The sequence below is a fragment of the Leuresthes tenuis genome, unplaced genomic scaffold, assembly GCF_036924035.1.
Source record: "Leuresthes tenuis unplaced genomic scaffold, fLeuTen1.0.hap1 SCAF_18, whole genome shotgun sequence".
NCBI lineage: Eukaryota > Metazoa > Chordata > Actinopteri > Atheriniformes > Atherinopsidae > Leuresthes > Leuresthes tenuis.
This window is the reverse complement of record NW_027325372.1, coordinates 29226207-29238620: the sequence shown is the minus strand read 5'-3', so window position 1 is coordinate 29238620 and position 12414 is coordinate 29226207. Positions and strand designations below refer to the sequence as shown.

Below are 12414 nucleotides of genomic sequence, written 5' to 3'. Positions count from 1 at the left end.
GCACCTTTTTTTACCCATTTTTCATGAATTATGGGTGGACATTCACACCTTCTTGCATCCGAAGACCTCCGCCCCAAATTTTGTTGATATTTAGTCGGACATTCGCACCTTACCCGCTTTTGGAAAACTATGGCCTTCTTGCAGCCAAACACCTCTGATCTCGCTTTTGATGATGTAAGGTTGGGCATTCAGACCTTGCTTCACCTGCTTTTCACCAAATATAGTCGGACATTCACACCTTCTTGCAGCCGAACACTTCCGCTTTTAGTGTTCTATGAGGCATTCACATATTTTTTTTCACCGTATTTTATAGATTATGGTTGGAAATTCTCACCCACTCTCATCCGAAGACCTCTCCTCCCGCTTTTGTTAATATATAGTTGGGCATTCGAACCTTTTCTTACCCGTTTTTTACAAATTATAGTCGAACATTCACACCTACTTGCAGCTGAATACTTCCGCTCCACCTTTTAGGTATGTATGGTTGGCATTTGCACCTCTTTTTATACTGATTGCTGAAGATTAAGTTTTACTTTCTCAAACTACAACATTTTTTTATTTGTTGAAACTTGATTTGAAGTGGATAAATAAGGAGGACAAACAGTTTTAAGTCAGGCTGATAGAAGGTATTAATTTTATAGCAAAATCTGTACTTCGTCATATGTCGAGAGATGCTTATTGCTGAAGAAGTTCTTTCTCATTCTACAAAGTACAACGTTGTTTATCGTTGAAACTTGATTAGACATGAATAAATATGAAGGACAAAGCAGTCTTAACTTGGTTTGAGTTAAGGAATTCATTTTATAGGAGAATCCGAATTCGTGCATAACTCATAAAATAGAGCTTATTTTCGGAATCCTGAAGAATGATTCGGGTTCTTTCTCATAATACAAAGTTTGTTGTTTATTGTTGAAACTTCATCAGAAGTGAAGAAATAAATGAATGCCTATCAACAAATGTGGGATCTAAACTCTAGTGCTTCCTCTAAAATAATTTCCTTTCTCAATTTAGAAATGTGTGTGTGTAAGTCACAACACCCGTGACACCAAAACGGCTTTCTTTTCTCTACACTCTGCACTATGAGCACACACACCAAATCAGAAAGGCTATTTTCTCTCTTTTCTACATTATGGACTGTGGGGACACAAAACCGCTCTCTCTCTTTTTTTTTTTTTATCGTGTGCCAGGGCGTTGTCTCACGTATTAGATTATGCTTAAGATACGACTGGGTTTATCAGTCACATCAGAATCCATACATACTGATCCTCCCGTAATAAAATGGTCGGATCTTATCAAACACACTTTGTTTCTTGTGACAAGAAGTCACAAGTCAGCAAAACAGCGTATACACGTCAAGACACTGAATCAAGTTTGCCACAAGAACTCATAAGTTTGGCAGTATTGCTCTGCCGTCAGCAATCATACACCCATTTTATTTTCGTGAGACATGTGCAAGCACCTGTTCATCTACTGTTCTATCAATATGAATTAGTGATCTATTATCAATAAGGATACTTCTACAACTACTATCAAAGTATGTCCGGACTTCTTATGTTGTCAGTTGCTATATATGAATAAGTGGGTAGCTACTGACAAGCATTAAGCATGTCACACAGCCCAAACATATAACATTTCAGGACACACCACACAGTTAACAACCACAGTGAAGCGTGTCAAAGCCCAAACATGTAACATTCAACAGGACACTTACACAACACATTCAAATCAAACAGTCAGACAACATACAAGAACATATACCCCAGCCGGCATTGCTCCCTGCCTATTTTCGTACAGCACACTATGTGTGCGCACACCTTTATTCACAAACTCTTCAACTTATACTCTTTTACCGAAGCTGCTACAGCTCGATTGGCCGAATACCCTTTGATCCTATTTCGGTGAATTTGACATCTGCCTTACATATAACAGATTAGCGGTTTAGCAGTTTTAATTTAGTATGAGTGAAGGAATTCATTTTATAGCAAAATCCGAAATCGTGAAGAACTCATGAAAGTAAGCTTATTCTCGGATTCCTGAAACTTTAGATTTGCTCTTTCTTTTACTGCAAAGTACAACGTTGTTTTTTTTGTTTAAATCTTTCTAGACATAAATATTAAGGACAAAGCAGTTTTCACATAGTTTGAGTGAAGGAATTAATTTTATGGATATAATCCCAAGAGTCTGCTGAGAAAAGAGAGTGAATGCGAAGTAGACTTTAACACGGCTATGGGAGCGAGCCGAGTGTCGGCTAACCGGGAGAATTGCTTGAAAGAAACGCGACACCGAATGAGCGATCAGAACAAAGCCTCAATACGGGATTCTCGTGGTGTTTTTGTTGCTGCCTTGTCTTTTGCACAGAGTAAAAGACAAGGCAGCCATCGAATAGGGCCCGATTGTTCCTACTTGGTCAGCCGAGGAGCAAGGGGGGGGGGGCAAGCGTCTCAACCAAGCAAAGCTCACCATGGGGAAGGTGGCTATACCAACAAGCCTGATGCCCTGCTCCCGCAGTGACGGATAATCGTACTCTGGTTTCTCTTCATAACGTACAAGTCTTTCGCCTTTTACTAAAGATTTCTGTGGAGAGCAGCACTAATGAGTTGTTTCTATTTTTGGCAGGCTTTACCTTTGCGGGTGAAGCCCTTTCTGTCTGTGCAAAAGAAATCTTCTTACTGTGCAGAGTGACTTCTCTGAGTAGAGTCGCCTTACTTGTTGCGAATGTGCCGATGTTCGAAGCTGGAGTGCAAAGTTGTTGCTTGAATGGTGCTTGCTGGAGCGTGCGGGAGTGCAAAGTTATACCATTTAAAAGGGCTGAAGAGTGCTTAGTGCAGCGGGTGGGCGACACTCTGGCCACCTTGAAAACCGAGGTTACATCCACTACCAGGGGCAGCCCAAGTACTGCCGCAAGTGTGGTGAGCATGGGCACCTGGTTGAGGCTTGTACCAAGGTGTTATGTGGGAAGAGCAGAGAAATTGGGCAAACTTTTGGAGAGTGTCCAAATGGCAGGAAATGTAATCTCTGTGGAGAATTAAATCACCTCTTCAGAGATTGCCCTAAATCTTTTGCCAACAAATTAAAGACGGTAAAGCCACAGTCAAGCCAACAAAGAGAAGGACCAAAGGTGGCAGTTGGTGAACAAAGTGAAGAGGTTGACCCAATAAATTCAAACTTCCCGCCAAAAGCTTGGATTGGAAGTGAGGAGCAAAAAGGGGAGGGGCCTGTAGAGGCCTCACCACTCAGTGTTGAAGTCTGTGAGAATTCACAGGCAGAGGGTGGAGCTACGCTAAATGAGGAGGAAGAGCAGACAGGTGAGTCTAGTGAAGATACTCACCTCCCCGAAGGTCAACAGCCGAAGAGGACGGCATCTGAGCCTCTGATTCCCCAGTGGTATCAGAGAAGAGGGGAAGGGTTAGGTCCCTTTCAGACAGTTCTTCAGTGGAAGAACCTAGAGTCTTCCCCTCCGACTCACGAAATGAGGTCTCCTTTTTAACTTCAGCTCTGCAATCAACCCCCAGGGACTCAAAGTTAAATGCAACATTGCGTCAGAAGCCAACACCGAGAGTCCGAAAAGGAAATATAGATCACCCTACTCACTTTTCACCTAAAGAAATGAAGGAAGAGCTAGTTTCCCAAGAAATAACCTGTGTGTAATTTGTTTTGATAACTTAGAAAAACGAAAATGACATACCTACTTTCCTTTATGCTTTTAATGGTTCTCACCTTCTCAACACTAAATGTGAGAAGTGTGAAATCAAAGACAAGAGCCCAGAGTATTTTATCCTTCTTAGACTCCATTAAATCAGATGTGTTTTTAATACAAGAATGTGGACTACCTTTTTTAAAAAACCATAGACAATGGGAGGAAATGTGGCCCCATTTATCGATATGGAGTGGCTCAAATCAAAATAAAAATGATGGTGTGGCCATTCTAATTAAAAATCCGCATGTTCTGGTGAAAGGTAGCACAGTGGTGAGAGACGGACGGGCACTTTTAGCACACTTGAATTTTATGGGGCAAGACTTTAACCTCTTAAATATTTATGGTTTCAATGGAAAAAATTAAAGGTATGACCTTTTAGAATATATACAGCTTTACATGCTAGGGCAAGTACCTTTAGTTGTAGGAGGGGATTTTAACTGTATCTTGAGCAGGAAAGATAGAAAAAGAGCAGGGGTAGATTTTAAAGTGGATAAGACTTCGATTTTACTTCAGGGCATATGCAGGGATTTTAAGCTTACTGACTGTTTTAAAACCATGCATCCCAGAGAGGAGGGCTTCACCTGGTTTAGTCATGATGGCACCAGAGCCTCTCGCATTGATTATTTCTTTACTAGAGATTGCCCACCCACTGATGTTAGATTAACCCCTGTTTTCTTTTCAGACCACCTTATGCTCTCCTGCACCCTTTCACCCCCTTCTGGTGTGACGGTAGGAAGTGGTCTGTGGAAACTCAACTGTTCCCTGTTGGAGGATGAAATCATAGTCAGTCAGTACAGGGAATGTTATAAAGAGTGGCAGACCCTTCAAGACCTCTACGAAACACATGCACAATGGTGGGAAATGGTGAAGGAAACGACCCAGACTTTTTTTAAACAGCAAGGTAAACGTAAAAAAAGGAAAGAGAATAGATGTATGATGGGACTACATAAACGCTTACAGCGCTACTTTAAACTAAATCAGTGTGGCATAGACTTTAAAGAAGAAATCAAAGATGTCAAAAAGGAAATGTCAGTTTTAGCAGAAATAAAGAGTAAAGGAATTTTTGTAAGAAGCAGGGAGCAGGAAATTGAGGAAGGTGAAAAAGAAAGAAAGTTATAAATAAAAAGGAGTGTATTCAAAATCTAAAAAGAGAAGATGGGTTTTTAACAAAATCCACACAAGAGATGATTGAAACTGTACATACCTTTTATAGTAACATGTACAAAGAGAAACCAGTGCACTTGGAAACATCGGCAGAAATCTTAAAATTCGTTGACAAAACCGTAAAAGAGAATGCACACTTGACACAGAATTTTACTGCTTTAGAGTTAAAAAAATGCCTAACAGGTTTTAAGAGAAGTCGAGCTCCGGGTTTAGACGGGCTTCCTGCAGAATTCTATCTGACCTATTGGGACCTTTTATCATCAGACATTTTAGATGTTTTTAAAGATTTTGAAAAACTCGACCGACTGCCTGACAGTTTTAGAGTGGGAATAGTGACTCTACTTTATAAAAAAAATGATAAGACTGACCTAAAGAATTGGAGGCCCATCACACTTTTAAACTTTGACTGTAAACTTTTTAGCAAGGTTTTAGCGACACGGATGTCCTCTGTTTTAGAGGAGGTAATTCACCCAGACCAAGCTTGTGCCATCTCAGGGAGACAACTCACCGACAGCCTCGTACTGATTCGAGACATCATTGATTACGCTAGAGACAGAAACACCCGGCTTGTCATCTTAAATTTAGACTTTGAAAAAGCATTTGATCGGGTCTCGCATCAATATCTCTTTCAGGTGTTGCAGCCATCGAAAAGGGCCCGATTGTTCCTACCAAGTAGAAACAATCTATTCGATGGCTGCCTTGTCTTTTACTCTGTGCAAAAGACAAGGCAGCCACAAACACCACGGGAACACCGTATTGAGGCTTTGTTCTGACCACTCATTCGGTGTCGCGTTTCTTTCAAGCAATTCTCCCGGTTAGCCCGCACTCGGCTCGCTCCCAGAGCCGTGTTAAAGTCCACTTCGCATTCACTCTCTTTTCTCAGCAGATTAAAAGAAAGTTTCATCTTGGGCTCCCTGAAACTTCCATCCTGCACCGCTGTTTGCTTTTTCACAAGAGCAGAGGAGAGCGCACCGTTCCCAGCGGCACTGCAGTACCGGGTCGAGGCTTGGAGTGAACGGAGCAATCTTCTTTTTCAACTCCTATTCTTAAAAATCCATTTAATATGTTGTCCTCGTATAGAGGACATATTAAACTGATAAGAACGGATACTACACTTGATCTTAGCCAAAAGGCCGAGAAGCGATAACTGTCCACTGTTTCAGGTCCGAGGGCCCTTGCTGGCACAATGCGCACTTGTAGCAGTGTTCTTTTTATGGCCATAGGTGGCCAGAGTGTCACGTTGCACCTCCGCCCACCCGCTGCACTGAGCACTCTTCAGCCCTTTTAAATGGTATAACTTTGCACTCCCGCATGCTCCAGCAAGCACCATTCAAGCAACAACTTTGCACTCCAGCTTCGAACATCGGCACAGTCGCAACAAGTAAGGCGACTCTACTCAGAGAAGTCACTCTGCAAAGTAGCAAGATTTCTTTTGCACAGACAGAAAGGGCTTCACCCGCAAAGGTAAAGCCTGCCAAAAATAGAAACAACTCATTAGTTCTGCTCTCCACGGAAGTCTTTAGTAAAAGGCGAAAGACTTGTATGTTATGAAGAGAAACCAGAGTACGATTATCCGTCACTGCGGGAGCAGGGCATCAGGCTAGTTGGTATAGCCACCTTCCCCATGGTGAGCTTTGCTTGGTTGAGACGCTTGCCCCCCCCCCCCTTGCTCCTCGGCTGACCAAGTAGGAACAATCGGGCCCTATTCGATGGCTGCCTTGTCTTTTACTCTATGCAAAAGACAAGGCAGCAACAAAAACACCACGAGAATCCCGTATTGAGGCTTTATTCTGACCTCTCATTCGGTGTCGCGTTTCTTTCAAGCAATTCTCCCGGTTAGCCGACACTCGGCTCGCTCCCATAGCCGTGTTAAAGTCTACTTCGCATTCACTCTCTTTTCTCTGCAGACTCTTGGGATTTTATCTATAAAATTAATTCCTTCACTCAAACTATGTGAAAACTGCTTTGTTGTTCATATTTACCATGTCTAGAAAGATTTAAACAAAAAAAACAACTCAAACTAAATTAAAACTGCTAAACCGCTAATCTGTTATATGTAAGGCAGATGTCAAATTCACCGAAATAGGATCAAAGGGTATTCGGCCAATCGAGCTGTAGCAGCTTCGGTAAAAGAGTATAAGTTGAAGAGTTTGTGAATAAAGGTGTGCGCACACATAGTGTGCTGTACGAAAATAGGCAGGGAGCAATGCCGGCTGGGGTATATGTTCTTGTATGTTGTCTGACTGTTTGATTTGAATGTGTTGTGTAAGTGTCCTGTTGAATGTTACATGTTTGGGCTTTGACACGCTTCACTGTGGTTGTTAACTGTGTGGTGTGTCCTGAAATGTTATATGTTTGGGCTGTGTGACATGCTTAATGCTTGTCAGTAGCTACCCACTTATTCATATATAGCAACTGACAACATAAGAAGTCCGGACATACTTTGATAGTAGTTGTAGAAGTATCCTTATTGATAATAGATCACTAATTCATAGTGATAGAACAGTAGATGAACAGGTGCTTGCACATGTCTCACGAAAATAAAATGGGTGGATGATTGCTGACGGCAGAGCAATACTGCCAAACTTATGAGTTCTTGTGGCAAACTTGATTCAGTGTCTTGACGTGTATACGCTGTTTCGCTGACTTGATTGTCACAAGAAACAAAGTGTGTTTGATAAGATCCGACCATTTTATTACGGGAGGATCAGTATGTATGGATTCTGATGTGACTGATAAACCCATTCGTATCTTAAGCATAATCTAATACGTGAGACAACGCCCTGGCACACAATCAAAAAAAAAAAGAGAGAGCGGTTTTGTGTCCCCACAGTCCATAATGTAGAAAAGAGAGAAAAAAGCCTTTCTGATTTGGTGTGTGTGCTCATAGTGCAGAGTGTAGAGAAAAGAGAGAAAAGAAAGCCGTTTTGGTGTCACGGGTGTTGTGACTTACACACACACATTTCTGAATTGAGAAAAGAAATTATTTTAGAGGAAACAGTAGAGTTTAGATCCCACATTTGTTGATAGGCATTCATTTATTTCTTCACTTCTGATGAAGTTTCAACAATAAACAACAAACTTTGTATTATGAGAAAGAACCAGACTCATTCTTCAGGAATCCGAAAATAAGCACGAATTCTGATTCTCCTATAAAACGAATTAATTAACTCAAACCAAGTTAAGACTGCTTTGTCCTTCATATTTATTCATGTCTAATCAAGTTTCAACGATAAACAACGTTGTACTTTGTAGAATGAGAAAGAACTTCTTCAGCAATAAGCATCTCTCGACATATGACGAAATAAAAATTTTGCTATAAAATTAATTTCTTCTATCAGCGTGACTTAAAACTGTTTGTCCTCCTTATTTATCCACTTCAAATCAAGTTTCAACAATTAAAAAAAAATTGTAGTTTGAGAAAGAACAACTTAATCTTCAGCAATCAGTATAAAAAGAGGGTAACAAAAGGTGCAAATGCCAACCATACATCACTAAAAGGTGGAGCGGAAGTATTCAGCTGCAAGTAGGTGTGAATGTTCGACCATAATTTGTAAAAAGTGGGTAAGAAAAGGTTCGAATGCCCGACTAAATATTAACAAAAGCGGGAGGAGAGGTCTTCGGATGAGAGTGGGTGAGAATTTCCTACCATACAAGTATGGTGGAGAGGAAGCTGTGATTGGCCGACAATAGTAAAAAGCAGGTGAGAAAAGGTGCGACAACAAGTAGGTAGGTTCGAATGCCCAACCATACATCATCAAAAGCAGGAGTGGATGTGTTCGGCTTCAAGAAGGTATGAATGTCCATCAATAATTGCTATAAAACATGAAAGAAAATTTTCGAATATCAAACCGTACATAATCATAAGCGGGAGAGGAGGTGTTCCGCTGCAAGAAGGTGTGAATATCCACCCATAATTACTGAAAAATGGCTAAGAAAAGGTGCGAATGCCCAACCATACATCATCAAAAGCAGGAGTGGATGTGTTCGGCTACAAGAAGGTTTGAATGTCCGACCATAGTTTGTAAAAAGCGGGTAAGAAAAGGTTTGTATGCCCGACTGTACACAATCAAAAGAGGGAGCGGAGTTGTTCAGCTACAAGAAGGTGTGAAAGTCCGACCATGGTTTGTAAAAAGCGGGTAAGAAAAGGTTCGTATGCCCGAATATACACCATCAAATGCGGGAGCGGAGGTGTTCGGCTGTGAGTAGGTGTGAATCTCCAACCATAATTGTTGAAAAATGTGTTAGAAAAGGTAAAAATGCCGGTCCATACATCATCAAAAGCGGGAGAGGTGGTTTTTCGGCTGCAAGTAGGTGTGAATGTCCAGCCATAATTACTCACAAACGGGGGAAGAAAAGGTAGTATTTCCAGACCACACATGATCAAAACAGGGAATGGAGGTGGTTCAGCTGCAAGGTGTGAATGTCTGACTAAAGTTTGTAAAAACCGTGTAAGACAAGGGGCGAATGCCCGACAATGTATGATCAAAAGAGGGAGCGGAGGTTTTCGGCTGCAAGGTCTGAATGTCCAACCACAATTTGTAAAAATCGGGGAAGAAAAGGCTCGAAAGCCCGACTATACACCATCAAAAGCGGGAGCAGAGGTGTTCAGGTGCAAGAAGGTCTGAATGTCCGACCAAAAATTACTGAAAAATGGGTAAGAAAAGGTGCGAATGCCAAATCATACATCATCAAAAGCAGGAGCGGGTGTGTTCGGCTACAAGAAGGTTTGAATGTCCAACCATAGTAAGTAATAGTCGGGTAAGAAAAGGCTCGAATGCCCGACTATATACCATCAAAAGCGGAAGCGGAGGTGTTCGGCTGCAAGACGGTGTGAACGTCCGACCAAAGTTTGTAAAAAGCAGTTAAGAAAATGTTCGAATATCCAACCAAACATAATCAAAAGCGGGAGCAGAGCTGTTCGACTGCAAGTAGGTGTGAATATCAGATCATAATTTGCAAAAAGCTGTTGAGAAAGGGTGAGAATGCCCGACTATACACTATCAAATGTGGGAGCGGAGGTGTTCGTCTGTGAGTAGGTGTGAATGTCCGACCATATATCATCAAAAGCGGGAGAGGTTGTGTTCGGCTGCAAGTAGGTGTGAATTTCCAGCCATAATTACTCACAAACGGGTAAGAAAAGGTGCGAAAGCCCAACCGCACATGATCATAAGTGGATGAGAAGGTGTTCGACTGCAAGTAGGTGTGAATGTAAGATCATAATTTGTAAAAAGCGGGTAAGAAAAGGTAAGAATGCCCAACCATAAATTATCAAAAGCGGCAGCAGAGTTTCGGCTGGTATTTATCAATGTCTAGATAGATTTCAACAAAAAACAACGTTGTACTTTGCAGTAAAAGAAAGTGCAAATCAAAAGTTTTAGGAATCCGAGAATAAGCTTATTTTCATGAGTTCTGCACGATTTCGGATTTTATGTATAAAATTAATTCCTTCACGCAAACTAAGTTAACACTGCTTTGTCCTTCATATGTACCCATTTCTACATATATTTCAAGCATAAACTTCCTCATACTACCCTGAATGAGAAAGAGCCACACTTGTGATTAAGCCATACGCCCCTTTTGAGGAGTTCTGCATGATTTGGGATTTTATCTATAAAATCAATTCCTTCACTCAAACTATGTTAAAACGGCTTTTACCTTCATATTTATCAATGTCTCGATAGATTTAAACAAAAAAACAACGTTGTACTTTGCAGTAAAAGAAAGAGCCAATCAAAAGTTTTAGGAATCCGAGAATAAGCTTATTTTCATGAGTTCTGCACGATTTCGGATTTTATGTATAAAATGAATTCATTCACTCAAACCAAGTTAAAACTGCTTTTTCATTCATATTTATCAATGTCTAGATCAACTTCAACAAAGAACAACATTGTATTTTGCAGTAGAAGAAAGAGCAAAACTGAAGGATCAGGAATCCGAGAATAAGCTTATTTTCTTATGGGCAAGTGGGAACTGCTTTGTCCTTCATATTTATCAATGTGTAGAAGGATTTCAACTTCTTCTACTGCAAAGTCCAATGTTTTTCTTTGTTGAAGTCGATCTAGACATTGATGAATATGGAAGGACAAAGCAGTTTTAACTTGGTTTGAGCAAAGCAATTAATTTTATAGCAAAATCCGAAATCGTGCAGAACTCATGAAAGCAGGCTTATACTCGGATTCCTGAAACTTTAGATTTGCTCTTTCTTTTACTGCAAAGTACAACGTTGTTTTTTTGTTTAAATCTTTCTAGACATGGTAAATATGAAGGACAAATCAGTTTTAACATAGTTTGAGTGAAGTAATGCATTTTATAAGCAAAATCCCAAATCATGCAGAACTCACGAAAAGCTTTTTCTCGCTTTTCACTGCTTTTTACAAACTTTGGTCGGACGTTCACACCTTCTTGCATCCGAACACCTCCGCTTCCGCTTTTGATGATGTATATTCGGGCATTCGAACCTTTTATTACCCGCTTTTTACAAACCATTGTCGGACATTCACACCTACTCACAGCTGGACACCTCCGCTCCCGCTTTTGATCATACAATGTCGGGACATCGCTCCTTGTCTTACCAGCTTTTTACAAACTTTAGTCGAACATTCACACCTTCTTGCAGCTGAACACCTCCGCTCCCGCTTTTGATGATGTATAGTCGGGCTTTCGAGCCTTTTCTTACCCGGTTTTTACAAATTATGGTTGGACATTCAGACCTTGCAGCCGAACACTTCCGCTCTCTCTTTTGATCATACATTGTCGGGCATTGGCACCTTTTCTTACCCGCTTTTTACAAACTATAGTCAGACATTCACACCTGGCAGCTGAACCTCCGCTCCCTGTTTTGATCATGTATGGTCTGGCAATACTACCTTTTCTTCCCCCGTTTGTGAGTAATTATGGCTGGACATTCACACCTACTTGCAGTTGAACAGCTCTGCTCCCGCTTTTTATGGTGTATAGTTGGGCATTCGAACCTTTTCTTACCCGCTATTTACAAACTATGGTAGGACATTCAAACTTTCGTATATCCGAAAACCTCTGCTCTCTCTTTTGATCATACATTGTCGGACATTCGCACCTTTTCTTACCCGCTTTTTACAAACCATGGTCGGACTTTCACATCTTCTTGTAGCCGAACACATCCGCTCCCGCTATTGATTGTGTACAGTCGGGTATTTTAACCTTTTCTTACCCGCTTTTTACCAAGTATGGTCGGACATTCACACCTTCGTACAGCGGAACACCTCCGCTCCCTCTTTTGATGGTGTATGTTCGGGCATTCAAACCTTTTCTTACCCGCTTTTTCCAAACTATGGTCGGCTATTCACAGCTTCCTCTCCACCATACTTGTATGGTGGGATATTCACACCCACTTGCATCCGAAGACCTCCGCCCCAAATTTTGTTGATATTTAGTCGGACATTCGCACCTTACCCGCTTTTGGCAAACTATGGCCTTCTTGCAGCCAAACACCTCTGATCTCGCTTTTGATGATGTAAGGTTGGGCATTCAGACCTTGCTTCACCTGCTTTTCACCAAATATAGTCGGACAT

At 41.2% G+C, this 12414-nt stretch overlaps 3 non-coding genes across 3 annotated transcripts; 1 reads left to right on the top strand and 2 right to left on the bottom strand.

The window, feature by feature from the left end:
* Window positions 1-2520: 2520 nt before the first annotated feature.
* Window positions 2521-2634, top strand: LOC140276385 (U5 spliceosomal RNA). Its single transcript, XR_011908984.1, has one exon. It is a non-coding gene; the product is annotated as a U5 spliceosomal RNA (small nuclear RNA).
* A 3188-nt stretch (window positions 2635-5822) lies between these two features.
* LOC140276188 (U2 spliceosomal RNA) lies at window positions 5823-6006 on the bottom strand. The gene has a single exon (XR_011908862.1). It is a non-coding gene; the product is annotated as a U2 spliceosomal RNA (small nuclear RNA).
* Window positions 6007-6314: 308 nt separating this feature from the next.
* LOC140276388 (U5 spliceosomal RNA) lies at window positions 6315-6428 on the bottom strand. The gene has a single exon (XR_011908986.1). It is a non-coding gene; the product is annotated as a U5 spliceosomal RNA (small nuclear RNA).
* Between the last annotated feature and the right edge of the window lie 5986 nt (window positions 6429-12414).